Source organism: Desmodus rotundus, chromosome 7 (assembly GCF_022682495.2).
Source record: "Desmodus rotundus isolate HL8 chromosome 7, HLdesRot8A.1, whole genome shotgun sequence".
Lineage (NCBI taxonomy): Eukaryota > Metazoa > Chordata > Mammalia > Chiroptera > Phyllostomidae > Desmodus > Desmodus rotundus.
Genome location: NC_071393.1, coordinates 61,107,425 through 61,128,385, shown reverse-complemented (window position 1 = coordinate 61,128,385; position 20,961 = coordinate 61,107,425).

Sequence of the window (20,961 nt, the reverse complement as noted above, 5' to 3'; positions counted from 1 at the left end):
TTACAATGCATTTGCCCTTTTCATGATGGGTGATTTATGAGCACACCTTCCTACCTGGCACTGAGTATTCAGCAGTTTTTGACCAAAAATGGAATGACCCTTGTGCCCCACCCTCCCTATTTACTCAATCTTTCCCCAAGCAACTATTTTTTGTTTCCCCTGATGAAAAAAGTCCTCAAAGGGAAACGTTTTGCCAATGTGCAAGAGGTTAAAGAAAAAATGGCAGAAGCATTAAAAGGCATCAAAATCGATGAGTTAAAAAATCGTTTTGAGCAGTGGAAAAAAGTCTCCATAGGTGCATCAAACAGAGAATACTTTGAAGTGACTAAAGTTTAAACATGTAAGAATAAATACAATTTTGTATAAATAAATTCTGTTTTTTGGGGTTCCCCCTCATAGCCTAGGTGTATACTAGGCTCTACCATATAGATTTGAGTAAGTGCACTGTATGACGTTTGCACAATGATGAAATTGCCCAACATGCATTTCTCACAACGTATACCTGTCATTAAATAGTGCATGACTATAGAGTGCCAGTGAGTGAGAGCACTTACTGGCTCTCTTGTTGTAGATCTCCCCTCTGGGATTTAGGCTTGGGCCTCTGGAGCTAGGATAGGAGATAATCTGAATGACAGATACGGTGTTACGATTAGAATCACACCCCTCAGCCTCCAGAGCTTTGACCTTAGGTTAAATGAGTGTGTCTGGGCGCTAGCCCTACTCTTTTGATTTTTTTTTTTTTTGCCCCAGTCTCCTCAATACTTTGTTTGTACAAACTCTTAGATGACCCAGCCCTCAGTCCCTGAATACACCATTTGTTACTGTGCATGTTTGAATGTAAGGCAAATGCAGTTTAACTTGCCAAAGTGGCACTACTGATGCACATAAAAGATCAATGAAAGGATGCTGAAGCATCAAGAAAGCCAACTATAATATGATGGATTCTTTGGTAGAGTGTCTCCTAGAAAGTAGATGATTAATAAACATATATGGCTATTTCTGTGTACCATGTGAATAAAGCTTGGTACTAGTTCTCTCTCTAGTTACACTTGTCTTGGCCAGGGTGCTGATACAAAGAAGATGGCAGAAGTGATCTAGGAATGGGACGTTCCAGGGATAACCTGCCTCAGCCAGTTTACTGAGGAGGCTGTGATGCTAAGGCGCTGGTTAGTCAGCATTGAAGCCCCCAAAATAGAATCACGAAAGAAATGGATGGTTTGGATGAAGTGAGAAATGTTAAGAAAATAAAATTTTCACAAAGTTCAAGAACAAGCACCATGCATGTGATGGAATGAATACGAACAGGTAAAAGTGATATGAAAGATCTCCGGCATACATCAATGGGTGGGCTGCTGATGCAGGGTCAAAACTGAGCATTGCCACTTTACCGAGTGGAAACACAGAGGAAGTTACCATACTGGAGAATCAACATAAGAAATATTAAAATATCTGAGAATTAGACTAGAGATCAGATGAGGATGAAAAATGATAGTTACATTGGCTGCTAGCATGGTACTGATACAGGTGTTGATAATCACCATCATTTGCTGCATTGTAGAAAGGCCAGTTGAAATGAAATGTTAGCAAAGAGGGATGGTTTATACATATTTGCAGGGCATTTACTTCACCTCTCTACTAATCTCAGATATAATCATTCTTTAAAACTTAGTTCAAGTTAACTTTCTATGAGAAGTTTCCTGTGGCTAAGACTCCAGCTGTTTGTATAGTTTGTTCTTTTATTCACTCATAGATCCACTCTCTTACTGTGTGCATATCGTACAGTAAGGCTGTGGTATCTAAACTCCTCCCAGACTACTAGAAGGCACACGTCTGAAGCTACCTAGGTTCCTGGTGGCCTGTGCATTGTGGAGAGCGGCAGGACTGACCTATGAATGCAGAGCATGGAAATGAGAAATCATTGTGGAGTAAAAGAAGAGTATTACACCATGCACACAGATATGCAAAACACCAGTGGGAAAATCCAGGTGTAACATCAGACTATTGCAGAAAGGTTTAGAAAATGAGTAGGAGTCAAAACTATGAGAGAAGCAATGCACATTTACCTACAGATTATATAAACCTGTTATTTTTTTACTCATAAACCTTTCCATGGTTATATATACTGTCATGAACCCTCTTAAAAGTTTTTAAAGTGATTTCATTAATTTTGTGCAGTGCCATCTGGCAGAATGCCAATGGAGAAAGGACTAGGAAACTACCCTTATGTGGATTACCAAATGGAGAAAAGCTGGCTAATGGCTACAGATAAAACACTACCAACCATACCCTCAGGGCATGAAAGAGACAATTCCCTTTTTTGCTCCACTGTTTGACAAGTTCACTACTTGATGTGAAAAAGGGAAGAGGCTAGGAGGAGTAGGGTGGGAAGCAAGACAGATGAAGAGATACAAAGACAGAGACAGAAGGGGGCTTTATGGGAGAGGAGAGGAGGGGAGAATAGCAGGAAGGAGAAAGTGAGTCTGGAGAAGCAGCCATGGCCCTAGCTTTGACTTTTCAATGGTGTGGGCACAGTGACCAAGTGGTGGCATGTGGTAGGAAGGGTTCCATTCAGGGGTTCCATCAGCTGCTTCCCCTTTTCTCCTATTCTCTGTTTTTAGAAAATGATTTTCTAATCTTAAATAAAATGGTATACAGTGTCAGCTTTAAAACAGTATCTGCTGCCCACTGCATTTGACCAGATTGCCCCTTAAAACCTTCCTAAATCATTCCTGTTTCTACTCAAGGATATAGAGAACTGGAATGAGCATCTCTCCCACTCTCATAATAAAAAATAAAATGAAATGAAAACTTGAATAAACTGAAAATTTATGACTTTTTTTCAAATTCATCGGAGAAAGAGGGTACATGGCAATCAACCTGCCCAAATCCAAGGAGGCACAGGCACCTTAGGGAGTGATGAGATGTGACTATCTGCTTACCTGGAGCAGATGCATGAGTAAGAAAAGTTTAGTTAGATCACAACTTGGTGAAGGGGAAATGTGGGCTAGCAGCAGAATGCGAAGCCTTTGGGGACCACAGAAATTGAGGTTTCCTCAGCATGCTCTTAGACCCTCTTATTCCTTGAAACTCATGATGCTTTCATGGAAAAACAAAAGGAAAGAGCCCTAAGAATGCCTTTGTTGTGGTAAAGACCAAAGGAGGAGAACAGTTGTTTTATGTAGAAGGGGTACAAAACTCCACCTAGATCATTTTTCTTATTTTCCCTATGAACAAGAGCCCTAATTTGTAGAATGAAGGTCAACAAAAATTCCCACCCTTAGTGCCCGTGTGAAAACTCATTGTCTCTGGGGGAGGCAACAGGGAGAAAAAAAAATCTCTACCCACTGGGTAGGGGCAGGAATACATGGTGGGCCCAGGACCAAGTGTCAGGGTTGGGGAGAAGTGAGAGCCACTCTCTTAGGACCCAGAGACTGGTGCCTGCCTAAGCATGAGGATTAACCAGAACAACAGAGAATACTCCCCACACTCTCTTCATGCAAAGGCTCTCCCTCCACTGACAAGCCACTGAGCTCCCAGTAACAAGCAAGAACTAAACACTGCCCAAAGGCCTGCATGGGGCCCTCTCTGAGGAACTGTTCAGAGGAAGACCTAAATAAAGGGTGAAGCAGAGATGGCTCTGTCACCATCAACCAGACTCTTGGCTCCCAAACAATCACTACAGGAATTAGATGGCTGTGCTGCTTCCAGGGAAACCATCACAATAACAGACCTTAAACCCAGACCAACTCCTAAATATAATACCTCCAATTTCTGCACTAAGGTCCTGTCAGAAAGATGTGCTTATTTTCAGGCATATAAACTGTTTACCCCAGGCTCCAGTGTCTACATAAGATGTCTGGCTTTCAACAAAATATGATAGAAAAGATATACAGAAAACCAGTAAAGATATAGAGGATCTGAGGAACATTTCTAATAATTAGACCTTCACACTTATAGAACACTCTGCTGAACAGCACTAGAGTGCATTTTCTTCACTAGGGCATTTGGAGCTTTCATCAAGATAGAGCATATTCTGGGCCATAAAATGAACTTCAGCAAATTTAAAATAATAGAAAATTTCAAAGTACATTCTTGGATAATAATAATTAAACCAAAAATATAAATAACAGAAAAATATCTGAAAAATTCCTAAATGTTTGGAAAGTACCATACTTTTAATGCCCCAAAGGTCAATCAGGAAGTCTCAATGGAAATTACAAAATATTTGAACTGACAAAAATAAAAATACCACATTCCTTATCTCAAGGATGAAACTGAAGCATCACATAGAGGGAATTTGATAGCATTAAATTCTCCCCCCCCCAAGTTTTATTGAGATATAGTTGATATACTATAAGTTTATAGTGTACAATGTGATGCTTTGATATATGTATATATTGTGAAATACTCACCATGATAAATTATGAGAGGGGTAACTTGTCTTTTTTTCTGATCTTAAAGGAAAAGCTTTCAACATTTTACCTTTGAGCATGATGTTAGCTGTGGGCTTATCATATGGCCTTCATTATGTTGTGGTATCTCCCTTCTGTACCCAATTTGTTGAGAGTTTCAAACATGAAAGGATGTTGAATTTTGTCAAACTTTTTCCTGCATCTAGTGAGATCATCATGTAATTTTTATTTTTTATTCTGTTAATGTGGTGTATCACATTTATTGATTTGCAGAAGTTAAACCATCCTTGCATTCCAGGAATGAATCCCACTTGATCATGGTATATGATCCTTTTAATAAGCTGTTGAATTTGATTTGCTAGTGTTTTGTTGAGAATTTTTGCATGTATATTAAACAGGGATATTGGCCTATAGCTTTCTTTTTCTTGTAGTGTCCTTGTCTGGCTTTGGTGTGAGGATAATACTGGCCTTGTAAAATGAGTTTGGGAGTGTTCCTTCCTCTTTAATGTTTTGGAAGAATTTGAGAATTGGTATTCATTCTTCCCTAAATGTTCAGTAGAATTCACCAGTGAAACCATATTATTCTTAGTTTTTCTTTGTTGAGAGGTTTTTGATTAGTAATTCAATCTCCTTAACTTGTTATCAGTCTGTTAAAATTTTTATATTTTCATGATTCAGTTTTCATAGGTTTTATGTTTCTAGGAATTTATTATTTTTTCTAAGTTGTTGTTCAAGTTGTTGGCATATAATTGATCTAGTTGTCGCTTGTGATTCTTAATATTTCTCTGGCATTGGTGATAATGTCTCTTCTTCCAGTTTTAGTCTTATTTATTTGAATTCTCTCTTTTTCTGATTACTCTAGTTAAAGGTTTGTCAATTTTATTTATCTTTCACAGAAACAACTTTTAGTTTTAATTTTTCATTGTGTTTCAATTTTCTATTTCATTTATTTGTGTTTGAATCTTTGTTATTGACTGGCTTTTGGGAACTTTAGGCTTAATTTGTGCCTCTTTTTACTAATTCATTGAGGTATGGTTAGGTTTTTATTTAAGATCTTTTTAATTTCTTAATATATGTATTTATTATTTATTTACTGGCAGGGTAATCTGGCAGCATCTACAGGCAAATCAGGCTTATTATTGGAGTCTCTAGTTGGGCAATGCCACTGCCCATGCTCTGAAGTTGGGTGGAAGGGGGTGGAGGGTATTGGCTACTGTCTGGGCTCTGCAGGTAAATAAGCCTGGAAGCTGGGCTCTGCATTCAAGTGGGGCTGCTGGCTGTGTTCTGTGGTCATGTGGGTTCAACAGTGGGGCTCTGTAATCACCTTCGGTCAAGTAGGGTTGCAGACTGTGTTCTCTAATAAGGCGGTGCCACTGGTTGGATTCTGTGATTGGGTGGGGCTCCAGGCCATATTCCACAATTGCTCTTGGTTGGGTGGGTCTCAGACTGTGCTTCCTGATGTGATGGTGCTACTGGCTGGATGCTGTGTTGAGGCATGGCTATAGGCCATGCTTTGTGGTCAGAACAGACGTCAGGCTACGCTCTGGGATTAAGTAAGGCTGTAGGCTGTGCCCCAACATTGTGTGGAACCATTTGCTAGACTTTGTGGTCAGGTAGGCTGTTGGCTATGCTCCCCTGTTGGGTGAGGTCACTGGCAAGGCTCTCTATTATGAAGGGCCTCTAGTTGTTCCCCATAATTGAGTGGGACTGGAGACTCTGTTTCACAGTCATGCTGCTTTCCAGGTTCCTTGGTCAGTCTGGGCTACAAGGCATGCTGTGCAGTTGGGTGGGGCCACTGGCTGGGCTACCTGCCTGGGTGAGGTCCCATGCGGGACTCTGCTGCAGGGTGAGGTTATAAGCTTGGCTCCACAGCTGGGTGGTACTGAAGGCTGGGCTTTAAGGTTGCTCATGGTCTGTTCAGACTGCGTGGTTGTGCTAGCTATGTTCAGCAGTTGCCAGGGCTGCTGGCTTTGCTCCCTGCCCAGGCAGGCTGTCTGATATACTTCAGGCTGCCAGGCATCTATGGCCATGCTTCTTGGTGGGGCAGGACTGAAGGCTATGCTCAGCGTTGGAAGGGACTATGAATTTGTTTCCCTGACCAGGTGGTGCCCTAGAACGAACTCCACTGCCCATATGGCCCATTGGTTGAGGACCTAAAGCGGGCAGAACTGACAACCAAGCTTGCCGGTCAGATAGGACCACTGGCTGGGTCTGTAGATGAGTACAACTGCTGCCTGGACTCTCTGTCTGGCACCACTGCAAGTGGGAAAGTGGTCAGCCAAGATCTGAGCACCGGTTGCTATAAGCCCCCCTTTCTTCTCTGTTTCTGTCTGATCCCCAGTGGTCAAGATTTGCAGATCTTCTCAGTAATTCCTGGGAGGTGAGATCTACGTGAGCCTCTGGTAAGCATCTTGCAACACTGTGGAAGCTGGACATCTGCCTCAGGCTCTCTTTTCCCACAAGAGAAACCATAGGCATAAGGGGGCCTCTTGGTGCAGTGCTGGGTCAGCCTGGAGAGGGGTCATTGAGGTCAGAATATAGCTGCTTCTCTAATTCTTCTATGTGGCCCTTCTCTGTCTCTGTTGCCCAGGGGGATGCTTTAGCTTCTATGAGTTCTCTGACATTCATTCACACTGCTGTCTTGTCCATGTGGAAAAAAATAGATTGAAAAATAACTTAAAAAGCTGTCTTTATTCATAGATACCATTAATGTATAGACAATCCAAAGGAATTTATAAAGTGTCCTCAAATAAAGTGAGTTAACAAGACTGTAGAATATAAGGTTAACACACAATACCAATTTTATTTCTATATGCTACCATAAATGATTAGAACTTGTAATTTTTTTTAACTTTTTAAAAAATTTTTATTGTTATTCAATTACAGTTGTATACCTTTTCTCCCCATCCCTCCACCCCACCCCAGCTGAACCCACCTCCCTCCCCCACCTCCACCCTCCCCCCTGATTTTGTCCATGTGTCCTTTATAATAGTTCCTGCAATCCCCTCTTCCCAGTGTCCCCACCCCACTCCCCCCTGGCCACTGCTAGACTGTTCCCCCCCTCAATGTCTCTGGTTGTATTTTGTTTGCTTTTTTCTTCTATTGATTATGTTCCAGTTAAGGGTGAGATCATATGGTATTTGATCCTCACCGCCTGGCTTATTTCACTTAGCATAATGCTCTCCAGTTCCATCCATGCTGTTGCAAAGGGTATAAGCTCCTTCTTTCTCTCTGCTGTGTAGAATTCCATTGTGTAAATATACCATAGTTTTTGGATCCAATCGTTTGCTGATGGGCACCTAGGTTGCTTCCAGTACTTGGCTATTATAAATTGTGCTGCTATGAACATTGGGGTGCATAGGTTCTTTTGGACTGGTATTTAAGGGTTCTCAGGGAATAATCCCAGCAGTGGAATTGCTGGGTCAAAGGGCAGTTCCACTTTTAGTTTTCTGAGGAAATTCCATACTGTTTTCCACAGTGGCCTCATGAGTCTGTATTCCCACCAACAGTGCACTAGGGTTCCCTTTTCTCCACATCCTCTCCAACATTTGTTTGTGGATTTGTTTATGTTGGCCACTCTGACTGCTGTGAGATGCTACCTCACTGTGGTTTTAATTTGCATCTTTCTGTTGTCTAGTGATGCTGAGCATCTTTTCATATGTCTCTGGGCCCTCTGTATGTCTTCCTTGGAGAAGTGTCTGTTCAAGTCCTTTGCCCATTTTTTAATTGGGTTGTTTGTCTTCCTGGAGTGCAGTCATGTGAGTTCTTTATATATTTTGGAGATCAGGCCCTTGTCTGAGGTATCATTGGCAAATATGTTTTCCCATACTGTTGGTTCTCTTTGTAATTTGGTGCTGTTTTCTTTAGCCCTGCAGAAGCTTTTTATTTTGATGAGGTCCCATTTGTTTGTTCTTTCCTTTATGTCCCTTGCTTTAGGGGACATGTCTGTGAGGATGTTGCTGCGTGGAATGTCTGAGATGTTCCTGCCAATGTTTTCCTCGAGGATTTTTATGGTGTTATAACTTATATTTAAGTCTTTTATGCATCTTGAGTTTATTTTTGTGTGTGGCATAAGTTGGTGATCGAGTTTCATTTTTTTGCATGTAGCTGTCCAGATCTCAGCACCATTTGTTGAAGAGGCAGTTTTTGCTCCATTTTATGCTCCTGCCTCCTTTGTCAAATATTAATTGACCGTAAAGACTTGAGTTTATTTCTGGGCTCTCTGTTCTGTTCCATTGGTCTATGTGCCTGTTTTTATGCCAGTACCAGGCTGTTTTGATTACAGTGGCCTTGTAATACAGTTTGATATCAGGCATTGTGATCCCTCCTGCTTTGTTCTTCTTTCTCAAAATTGCTGCAGCTATTCAGGGTCGTTTATGGTTCCATATAAATTTCTGAAATGTAGAACTCATAATTTTTTTTAAATCATAAATTACATGTCCAAATATTATCTATGAATCTAACATGTGTATGATTTCTGTATTATAAATAAAATACATTGATAATAAAAAATAATTTTAAAAGACCCATAGATCAATAAAACAGAAATAGATGTATACAAACATAGTCAACCAATTTTTGTCAAAAGTGCAAATACAATTAAGTGGAGAAATGATAGACTCTTCCAAAAATTATGGTGGGAAAATTGAGCATCCATATGCAAAAATATGAACTTCCAACTATTTAAAAATTAACTTAAAATTTGCATGTTATGTTTAACATGTACAATTATGAACTCCAAGAAGAAAATATAGAAGGAAATCTCGAGTTAGAGAAACTTTTTAGATGTTACACTAAAGGAATGGCCCTCAAAAGAAAAAGATGACAAATTCTACTTTATCAAAGTAAAAAGTTACTGCTGTATGAAAAGACACAGTGAAGAGGACGAAAGCGAAAAGCACAACTGGGAAAAATATTGGCAAATTACGTATCTGACAAAGTCCTTATTTCCAGAGTGTATGAAGAATTCTCAAAATTCAAAAATAAGAACACATCCTGGCCAGTATGGCTCAGTTGGTTGGAGCATCTTCCCATAAACTGAAATGTCATGTGTTCAGTTTCTGGTCAAAACATCTTTTCATATGTCCCTTGGCCATCTGTATGTCGTCTTTGGAGAAATGTATATTTAGGTAATCCAATAATCATGGATTAATTTTACATCCACTTTATTAAGTAAAAGAAACCAGGCTTCAGGGGTTGCATATTGAATGAATCTATTCCTGTGGTACTTTGGAAAAGACATATCTATGGAAAACAAAGACAGAATAATAGATGCCAGGAATTGGAAGGGGGAAGAAGCAGCTGGCAAAAGCTAACACACAGGGATTTTTAAGGGAATGGAAACATTGTTTATGTAATAATGTATCCATGACTCTATCTATGCATTGTTCAAAACCCATAGAAGTGTATTCCAGAAGAGTATATTTTATTATATGTAAATTTTCAAAATCATCCAGAATGAGAGAAGAAGGGTAAAATTCAGGTAGTGACAAATGAAACTAACTACATTACAAATAGATAGAGTTCAGGTAAGTTTAGTATAAAGCGATTTCACTAGATTCTGTAAGGTTAAAGACAGATACAATTTTTACTACCATTGTATTCTAGTTGGTAAATGTATTTCTCACAGAATTGTGGTTTATCAATCCTGTAACTATACATATACTAGACTTGAACAAACAAATAAATATACTGTGATAATGAGAGACAAGTTTCTCACTCTAGGAGGAAGAAGTTTCAGATAAGCAAGGGGGGGAGGTCAGAATGAGTGGTTCCAGACTGGAGTTGGCTGTATCAGCACAAACACATGGTGGCCTGAACTGTCACAACCTGAACAAAAAGATAAATAATAATGATATTGGATTATAAGCCAAAGAATAAAATAAGTACCTGTGAGTCCATACTAACATAATAGAAAACTGAATAAATAAACAAATGGGGACAAGGGACAGTAATTATTGCTGTAAACAAGTTCCACCAAATGGCTGCTAAAATTAGTGAATAACAATTTATGCAGAAATGGAATAATGCTATTTTTCCTCGATATTTCTTAATTATAAAGCATACCCCCCCAAATATTTGTTAATTGCAAATTAAAAAATAGTCATTTTACAGTAAAGAAACCTGACAGACACCACTTATCTAAGTGATCAAAGTTTGCGTTACCAAGCACATGTATTGCTGCCATCTACTCCGACAGGTGGGCAGCACCTCCATGTTATCTCTCCCAATACTGTGTAACTTCACCCTAATAATCAGAAAACATTAGATAAACCCAAATTACAGGTCACGAAAGACAAGTGAATTGTCACAGATTAAAGGAGATCAAGTAAACTTGACAACTAAATTCAACGTGAGATCCTGGATTGAATCCCGGAACAGAAAAGGAACTTTTATGGAAAATTGGTGACTCTGACTAAAATCTCTAGTTTAATTTATAGTGTTGTGTCAATGTTAATCTCTTATCTTTGATAATTGTTCTATGATTAGATAAAGGTAAAGTGGGTGAAGGGCATATGGGGTACTCCCTGTGCTACTTTGTAAATTTTCTGTAAGTCAAAAATTATGTCCAAATAATTTTTAATGACAAAAAATTCTCTATACTTCAGTTCTAAATGTGCCATTAAAATATACAATTACAAAGTATACAAAACATTTCATGACCTTATTTAGCATTCATTTTACACTTCAAAAATCAATGAGTTTATTTCTATAATGTCTGCTTTTTTAAAATGGTGAGATAAAAGGGAAGATTTTAAATTGCAATTTATAAGATCTTCTCTTCAAATAACAGATTGTGGTTGTGGAAAGTTTTTATTCCCCATAAATGAAAAGGCAAATTAGATATAATCATCAGTAGATTTTATCTATTTAACTTTCCTTTTCAAAGTACTAAAGACATGCTTTGATGCTGAGCAGAATTTTGAACAGATAAATGTAACGTATGGAACTGGGTCTCATGTGGATCACATCGAGGCAAATTTGCAGTTATTATTATTTCTATATTTCTCATTAATTAGTACTTCAGCATGGGCTTTCTTTATTTCTATTTGATCTGCCCAGTTTGTCATGGGTATAAACTAGATACTATATTATTAATAAAAATAAAACCAACATATAACTGTAAAAATGAGCATGATGGCACCAATATTTATTGGATGAGAACTAGACTAATTAATGAAATCATCAAGAATTTCACTTTATTTTCATCTTGTAAGTATTCAGAAGTTCTCCAACTATTCCATTTTGTTCCGTATAAACAAAAAAGATTACAAAAAATAAAAAGGTCAATTTTGTATCATTTAGGATATTTTTAGCTGAAGATAACATGACAATAAGCTCCAAGGTAAGGTGGCTCTAGATTTTAATTCATCCACTTAATGAAGACCTAGAAAAGTCAGCTTCTTTATATATTTCCACTGCCACTTTTCCTACAGAATTTCCAGACTTAACAAACAATGTCCAAAAACAGAAGTCTGTTCTCTGTCACTTTTTAAAAGTGCAGCAATCTTACAAGGAGTTTCTCACCATCCGGTTGACATTCTTTCGTGTCTTGTTGGCCAGAAGTATGTCACTTTTCCATCTGAACCAATTACTGGCAGTAAAACCAATATACTAATCTAGGATTGACTTTGAATTGAGAATAACGTATCCTACCCTGAAAGATGGATACTTGGATAAAGCTAGTTTGTGTTGAAAAGGAAGACTGGGTTAATGGGTGTTGAATGGGCAGCCTACCATGTCTATTGAAAATGTCTTTGGTAGGGATTTAAGTTTACACAATTGCACAAAGAGGGGAGTACCTAAGTAACAATAGCTATGAGAGGAATGTACCCGAGATTTTACAAGTGCACCCAAACTAAGAGTACTGGAGGCTTATGCCATCAGAGATGGCTTCCTAAAAAAGGGAACATAGGGGCTGGATGGGGCTGTAAAGGTATGGACTTGGAGCAGTGAAGACAGATGAGATCCAGAAGGATCTCTTATTTTAAGCCAAAGAGTGTGTGACCCACTCGAGAACTGACTGAAAGCACCTGAAGGACTTTAACATAAGGGGCACTATGAAATTTGCTTTTGAGAAAGGTTGCCTTGTACAGCAAGAACAGTCACTCCTCCCTCCGACATTTTATGCTCTTTGTTATCTGATCTTCTTATTTAGCACTTAACATTCATGTTCTGATATAAGTTAGTTTTCATGTTAACAGGAGCCAGATCAGAAACACAACATTACCAGCATCTCAGGAGGCCCGCCCGCCCCATCCAAGGGTAACTTCTATCCTGACATTAATCAGCATGGATTTGTTCTCTTGTTTATTATGTTCTATAGAAGAAATCATGTTGTATGTGTTCTTTGTGTCTGGCTTGAGACAAGTTTTTAAGGAGGAAAGGGTACAGTGTGGGTCATGTGGATTAATAAATACTATGTAAATTTAGTGAAATCCAGAAATAAATGTTGAAAAGTTGATTTGTGATATGGTAGGGAAGAATGGTTTAAAGTAAATGCTGTGAAATTAGCATTTCACAGCATTTGGAAAAGATGAACTTAGGTTTATAGCCTTGTTTTACTGCTTGCAAGAGTTTTGACTCTGGGCAATTAGTTCACTCTCTGCATTTCAGTTTACTCATTTGTAAAATATGGTTAATAATAGTGCCACCCCATTGTACTGCTGTGGGGTTTAGGTGATATGTGTAAAGTATTTAGCACTTTGCCAAGATACAGAGTACACATTGGTAACTGGTAACATTATTATTTGTGATAATATTTCTGATATTTGTGATAATAAGAAGGAAACAAGGTCATCACTATTTACTAGGACTGATGACCAACTAATCTCACAGTAGAACAAAATCCACAACAGCAACAACAAACGGAATACTGGTCTTGAAAAACTCAGAGGCTAGACAGAGAGTGCATCTTCAAGTGATCCAGGCATTGATAAAGCTTCTCATATCATTGTAGGCGAGGTATGGGAATTGGCCTTAATGATGATCCCTTTCAAAACTTAGTAAGCATTACATTCCAAATCATGGACTATATCAGAATCACCAATGTGTCCTACTAAAAATAAAGATGCCTTGACCCTTAACCTACCATAGATCAAATGAACTATTTTAAGATTTTATTTATTTATTTTTAGAGAGAGGGGAAGGGAAGGAGAAAGAGAGGGAGAAAAACATCAATGTGTTGTTGCCTCTTGCACGCCCCCGACTGGGGACCTGGCCCACAACCCAGGCATATGCCCTGACTGGGAATCGAACTGGCTACCCTTTGCCTTGCAGTCTGGTACTCAATTCACTGAGCCACACCAGTCAGGGCAAATCAGTTGAATTAAAGTCGTTTCATGCGTTGTCTGGGAATCCATACTTTGATCAAGCTCCTTATATGAATCTGATTTGAAGCCAAGTTTTAACTCTGACCTGTGCTGCATAGTGGTAAAGGGCAAGTGCTCCATCTTTGATGCTTTTATAGCTTTAATGATGATTTAATGTCCGTCATATAATAGATGGTCAGTAAATATTCAGTTGTTGACCTGTGAAAGAAATCTCTGGAACATGCATACTGCTATCCTATTCAACATTTTTATGAGCAATTTGAAAGGTTTTGAAGGCATGCTTAATAAATTTACCAATGGTAGAAAAGGTGGACCATATCAAAGATGAATACAAAGTTAAAACAATTAAAACCACTGCTTAATCAGCATTTCTTGTAAAATGGAACCAAGGATCTAGTTGCCTACATATTCTGACCAAACAATAGGACAAAGGTTAGCAAAATAAAGATCTCCGCTACATTAATTAGTGTGGCAGAGCTTCCTATTTGTCTGTTTCAGAGGTAAGTTAGCAAGTGGGCTAAATCTGGGCCGATGCTTGTTTGTGCAAATACAGTTTCATTGGAACACAGCCACATTCATTTGCTTACATATTGGCTCTGGCAGCTTTTGCACTACAACAGCAGAGTTGAGTATTTGCATCTGAGATCAGATAGCCTACGAAGATGGAAATATTTCCCCTCTGGCCCTTTGCAGAAATGTTCGCCAGCCCCTATTCTACTTGAATCACACTCTACCCATCTTCCTTAGTAACAGGACCTGCAACTCTTACCTGGGCATGACCGCCTTGATCAAAGACTGAATTCTGTGCTATCCTTTGCATAAGGCATTTCATGTGACTATATTCACGTGACAGCATGACATATAGAGAGTATTGCATTTTGGCTTTCTGAAATCTTCTTTAAAAGATAGCTCCTTTCCCCTGCATGCTGGTTAGAAATTAAACCTGATAGTGGGAGTTCAAACCATTTGGGTCCATGCAGAAGAAGGACTAGGTTTGACACCCTGGGCCTGAAAGGATCTGAGTCCCTGGGTCCTTGATGAATTTGTGGAATTCCCATAATAGCCCTTCACTGCCACTGCTGGACACTTTATATTTTGTTTAAAATAAAAAAAAGACATTGGTGTGTTCAGGCCACTCTGTTTAGATGCTCTGTCACTTGCATATGAACCTATCCTAACAGACACATATGTAATGTAAATGTGGGAACTGATTCTGCTAGTTTAACCACATTTGGAGTTTTTCCTGCCTTGTGAAGGTACAGAATTCTCCATGACTGGAAGGTTTTAAGCAGATCCTGAAAAACCACCTGTCAGACAAGTGATGCAGAGTTCCCTGAATTGGATGGAGGTTAAACTCTCTGACCTCCAAGATTCTAAGCTGGGTATTCCTGGACCACATTTTTCTTTATTAATGGAAAGTGTTAAATGGGTTCTTAGTTCAAGCACTTAAAATGATTAAAGTAACCAGCCAGAAAGCCAAGCTGCCAAAATGGAAAGTGCAGAGGGAGTAAAATAGCACAATTTTGACTTTCTATTTTGCAGCAGCGCAGCATTTCAGATGGTGCATTAGGCTCTTGTTGAGGAAACACTGACACCACATCAGATGGCAAAGCCTCCCGTCCAGTAAGTTGGAGCTTTCCGTTTTCACAGAAATGCTGGGGCAAGGGAACAACATCGTTCCTCCATATGAGCAATTGCATCCTGCCTAAAATGTGTACTTTATTTATTTTTTACAGACAACAGTTAAATTGAGCCCAGCATGAACACAGATAAATGTAAATAACCTTAAATATCCTCTATTAAATAAACATCAAGAAATAGAAAATTCTTTGACTAATACAAGATAATATTTAGGGATTATGTGACTGGCACAAATATGCCTTCTCTTTGTTGATAAGTCTTTATTTTTATTTTTCCAGGATTTAATATGCATCACTGAGTTCTACCTAAAGCTATCTACTCTAGTATTATATTACATATATGTATATATGTGTGTATGTGTGTGTGTGTGTATTTGCCTGTTGGTTCTGTTTCTCTGGTGAACCCTGATTAATACGCTAGTACACTAAGTAAAAATGCCATGAGATTTCTTACCCAGCCTCTCTCCAGTTATGCTATGGACTGCTTATATATAGATACTACCAGGAAGATTTGACCTAAACTTAACAAGGTTCTTTGGGGTTGACTATAATTAAGATTTTTAAATGAGATGCACATGATCATAATGTTGGGAAAACAAAAAGGTTATACTCAGTGTGGCTAATACATATATATGGCTTCAGTCCTGGCTGTTATTGGCGATTGTCTATTAGTCTTATTCCACCTTCACCCTAAGGGGTAGTTGCTGTTTTATTTCCAATTATGACTTACTTGGGGCTATGAAAATGTATGTAGCCAGTTCAGTATATAGCACTGGAGAATAAATCAGGTCTTAAGAACAATTAAAAATACAAGATAAAGGCTTTGTTATTCCCATGAAGCAATAACATTCTTATAAATTTAAAAGAAAGCAGGTCATTTGCCATATGAGCAATGTTAATTAAAAGACATATACCAATGATAAAGAAAAAATTAAAAATAATGCCTAAGGACAAATGGTGATCTCTTTCTCTCTCTTTAACAGTTTATAATACCACTACTTTGACTTGCTTTTCTTTATTCTACATACAACTAACTTTTTAAAAGCTTGATAATTTTCATTATAGTTATCTATTTACCTACCATTTTGTGGAAAGTAAGAAGTTCAGGAATACCTCTGGAGGAGAAAGAAAGATGAAAAGGAATCACCCCAAAACAGTGATCAGTATCCTTTCAGAAATGGAGCAATAGAAATAAGAACTAGACTATCACTCCCATTTCTACTTTATGCGCTGTCTGGCCACATCTCCATGGACATTTTCCAATTTGTCCATTAAATAATAATTTTGGCTGCCTTCTTTCCAGTTTTCATAACTTTGCTCACAGTCTCCCTTCTTACCACATTGATTTTATTATAAATACTCATGAGATGGTTGCAATGATTAAAAAAATAGCATTGTTTTTGATGAATCAGAGCCTGGGGTAGAAGGAGGCTGAGGGAGTGCCGAGCTGCAGTTAGTGTGGCTGTGATGTGCTGAGGAACTCCAGGAGGAAGGTTAAAGAAATAGGTAGAAAGGGACACAACAGAAATATTTTAGATATTTCTCCGCAGAACACTGAAAAAGAGAAAAATATTTCAAGCCTTCCCTGCAGCAAGGTCTAATTGTTACTATGTTTAGTAGGAACTAAAATGGATTATAATCCATCCAAAAGGAGGTGAGAAAAAAAGTACATTAATTAGACTTCATGGTGTGCGGTTCTAAATGTGTGGTTTCAAGATATATTAAGAAATATTTTCACTTTCTCATACATTAAATGATCTAACACTGAAGCTATATTTGAAATATCCTATTTCTTTATTAACATTAATAGTATTCTTTTACAATCTCCAGAGCAATTTTATATAGATTATTTCATAAGGTTTGTATGAGATAGGAAATACAGAAATACTTTTAGTCTGTGCAGCACTTAAATTATTTTATCTGACACTCACAGCCCTACCATACAGTTCCTTTTAACTCATGCTATTCATTCACTAACAAAACCTTTGAACTTGTATATTTCTGGCTACAACCTACTGCTTACACTTACTTGCTAACTTCTCCACCTGGAGGATTCCTAATTCAATAAATCTGTTAAAACCCGGATACTGCAAGGACTGGCTTCATTAGCTGGGTGAGTGTGTTTGTGTATATGTGGAGGTAGGTGGAAGTCTTCAAGAAGGCAGAAACTGGTAATATCACCTTTGCTTGGTTCCATGAGGTCAACCAGCGGACTTCGGCTTGTGTGGATCATCCAGTACGATAACGAAGGCCCTTTAACAAGCCCAACCCACGTTTGTGGTGCAAAAATCACACCTAAAAAGGGGCTGCTTTTACTTAAACTTATATTCAGTTTAGTGGAGAGGACCAATTTTGATAAGTTGCACCACAGCTATGTAGACAGGTAATGACCAATGAACTGACAAATTTTAAATTTCACAAAATTATAATAGATTTAATATTACTTAAGTTTAATTTTAGCAAAAAACCTGTAGGAAGTCTGAAAAAAATGCCTGAATTTTAATGAGTCTTCAACATAATAGACGTCAGTTCCTATAACTTTTTTCTAAAGTTATCATTCATAGCTTGTGCTTATTTTTGTTTAAACTGCATATTTCTTATACTTATGTTTCCAAGGCGTAAAACTTACTCGGATATCTCATAGGAATCAGAAGAGAGTGCTTATGCCTATGTAAAGATCAAACAATTTGAAACCTTTTTAATTCTTTAAAGAACAACTTTTAAAACTTATTTACTTTCAGGATGATTTTCCAAAAGAAATTAATTAAGGTTGATCTGTAAACAAAATATCCTATAAAAGAGATAAATGCTGTTTGGAGTAACAAACAAATATATCATGGAGCACTGATTAGAAACTGTACCTATTATAAATCCCAAATGGCTGTGCACTAATTCAAGTATCTGTCAGTCTTTTGTAAATTACTTGATCGGTGGGTCTGGGTTTCCTGTTCCATCAAGTGCTCAGGACAGTGACCCCACACAGGTTTTATTTTTTCTCTTCTTAGAGTTTTTAATTCCTACTTTTTTTTTTCTTATTTACAGAAAAGTCATATGCCTTCCTCTCTTCATCATTAATTGTGATCATCTTAATCATAAAATTTCTGTAATGGTCTCAGTTTTGTTCTTGAGAATGTTCTTCATAGAGCTTACTGATGTTTGGTTCTAATTTGTACCAATTTAACTTGTAAACTTACATCTCTACCAATTTCATTTGTAAATCATGAATCTTAATCTAACATGTATTACTTTCCCATATTACTAAAAAATGGTCATTTTCTGTTTTGTCTTTTAAAAAATTGAGGTGTAATTTATTTAAAAAAATTGCACTTTGCATACACTTTGATGTTTTGGCTCAGATGTAATACACTCAGGAAACTTTCTGATTTGTCTTAAACAATCATGATAATCTCATTCTGCTTGCCCATGATTGCTTTAAAGATATGCACGAACACAATTCTGGCCAATGAGAAATAAGAGTAAATATGCTACGGGCTTCTGGAATAGTTTTATTCACTGATTAAAAGTAAGAAGAAGGGGCTAGCACAGAGGAAGACTTTTCCTACCTTCCCTCCTCCCTCCCTCCCTTCCTCCCTCCCTTCCTTCCTTCCTTCCTTCCTTCCTTCCTTCCTTCCTCCCTTCCTCCCTTCCTCCCTTCCTCCCTTCCTCCCTTCCTCCCTCCTTCCCTCCTTCCGTGCTGGACTTACTCATGTCTAAATGTTACATCTTAACTTTTTTGGCCAGTTTGTAATCCTCGGGGCAAATTTTCCGAAGGTGACAGAGTAGAAAGTTGAAAATAAATTGGATCTATGGTCACGAAATTGAACCAATAAATTAATAAACCCTGGAGGCTTGCTAACTTAGAATGTTCTGATTCTTGAAATAATAATTTGTTTTTTTACTGTTTAAATCACATGAGTTAGGACTTTCTGCTACTTACAGCTGAAGGCATCTTAACTAATAAGCTGACAGTTCAGAATTTCTTTTCATCAGAATCCTAGATTTGTTCCCCAATTCTTTGTTTCTCATGTCTTACTTGTTTTAAATTTCTTTTTTGTTTTGCTTAAGTTTATCTTCAAATAAGTTTTTGTGTCTTCAAATCTGCTTTTGTGTGTGTGTGTGTCACCTTCACTTACTAAGTTGTATGCTTGAAAACATAAATATATGAAATATATTTAACTCCATGCTTGATTGATATATCACCTAGACGTAGTATTTTGTTCCAAAGTTATTTTCCTGCGAAACTGAAGAAAATGTATTAATGACCGCTAGCTTCCAATGTTGTTGCTAAGAAGCCTCATTCAAGTTTGGTTTGCATTCCCTTACAAGTAAGTTGTGTTTTTCTCTAGAAATTTTAGGATTTTTTTCCCTATTCAATTTTATAGTTTTGAAATTTCACAAGACATTTCTTGTGTTCTCTTTCATTTTGTTTCATGTATCCAGGGATCTGTTTTAATCTAATAATAGAGATAGTCAGCTTGGAGAAGTTTTCTGCTTTCCCTTGATTATCTTATTGCTTTCATTTGCTACTGAGGTCTGATTAGATAATGAGCCTATCTTTCACATCTTTTAACATTCTCATTTTCTCTTTTATCTTTTTTATTATTTTTATTTCTCTTTTATGTCCCTATTTTCTTACACTAAGTTCCTCAACTGTTTCAAATTAACAATTGTAATTTTTATAATAATAATAAAAATCACATATAGTGCTTACTTATGTGCTGGGTACATACATTAGCTTCTAGAACACTCACAACAACCCCAAATGGTAGATACAAATATAATGATTTTATAGATAAGGTAAGTGAGGTAAAAAAAATGCTGAAGTAATTGTCCCATGTTACACAGCTACTAACTTGCAAAATCTGGATCAAATCCAGAGACTGTGACTCCAGACTTTGTCCTTTAGGCAATTATACTATCCTGGGTCACTACTTGCAATCAAAGAGGTTGTACAAGAGATGTAGAGATCATTGCTCAAGAGATCATGAAGATCTGTGAGTGGACACAGCTTCTAGTTTTCTCACCACTTCTCATGGAGGCTTAAGAAATTTAGTGGTCAGTGCAGCTCCTGTGGAATGAGAAGACTCAGATCAGAGACAGGTCTAGAATTGTAGTTCTGCCTTTTAGACTCGTAGGCTGGGGAAAGATCCATTACAGCAGTCCAGACTTTCCAAATATTTGAACCATGTTGTATCCCTGTCGCATCCTTCTAAATTCTTTTTCTTACTGTCACCAGGCTAGGACATTGCTGGTCCCATGCTTACTCTTTCTTCCATGTTTCTTACCTTTTCTTTTTTTTTTAAATCCTAACTAAGACTTTCTAAGAAGCAGTCCTATTCTATGATAACTTTTTCCTATATATATTTTGGGTTGTATTCTATAACAACCCATACATATGCTTTCTAGATTCCAGATATTCTTCAAACTGTCTTAGGCATTTCAGGCAGTCTTCGCTGTTGCTAGAACTGTTATAGATTTATTAATTTTTTGTATAATTTATTGTCATTTTAGTGGTAGTTGTGGAGGGTAGGGAGGAGGATGTGCTCATCCTTTTGTTTCCCAAATGCATGGCAGTAT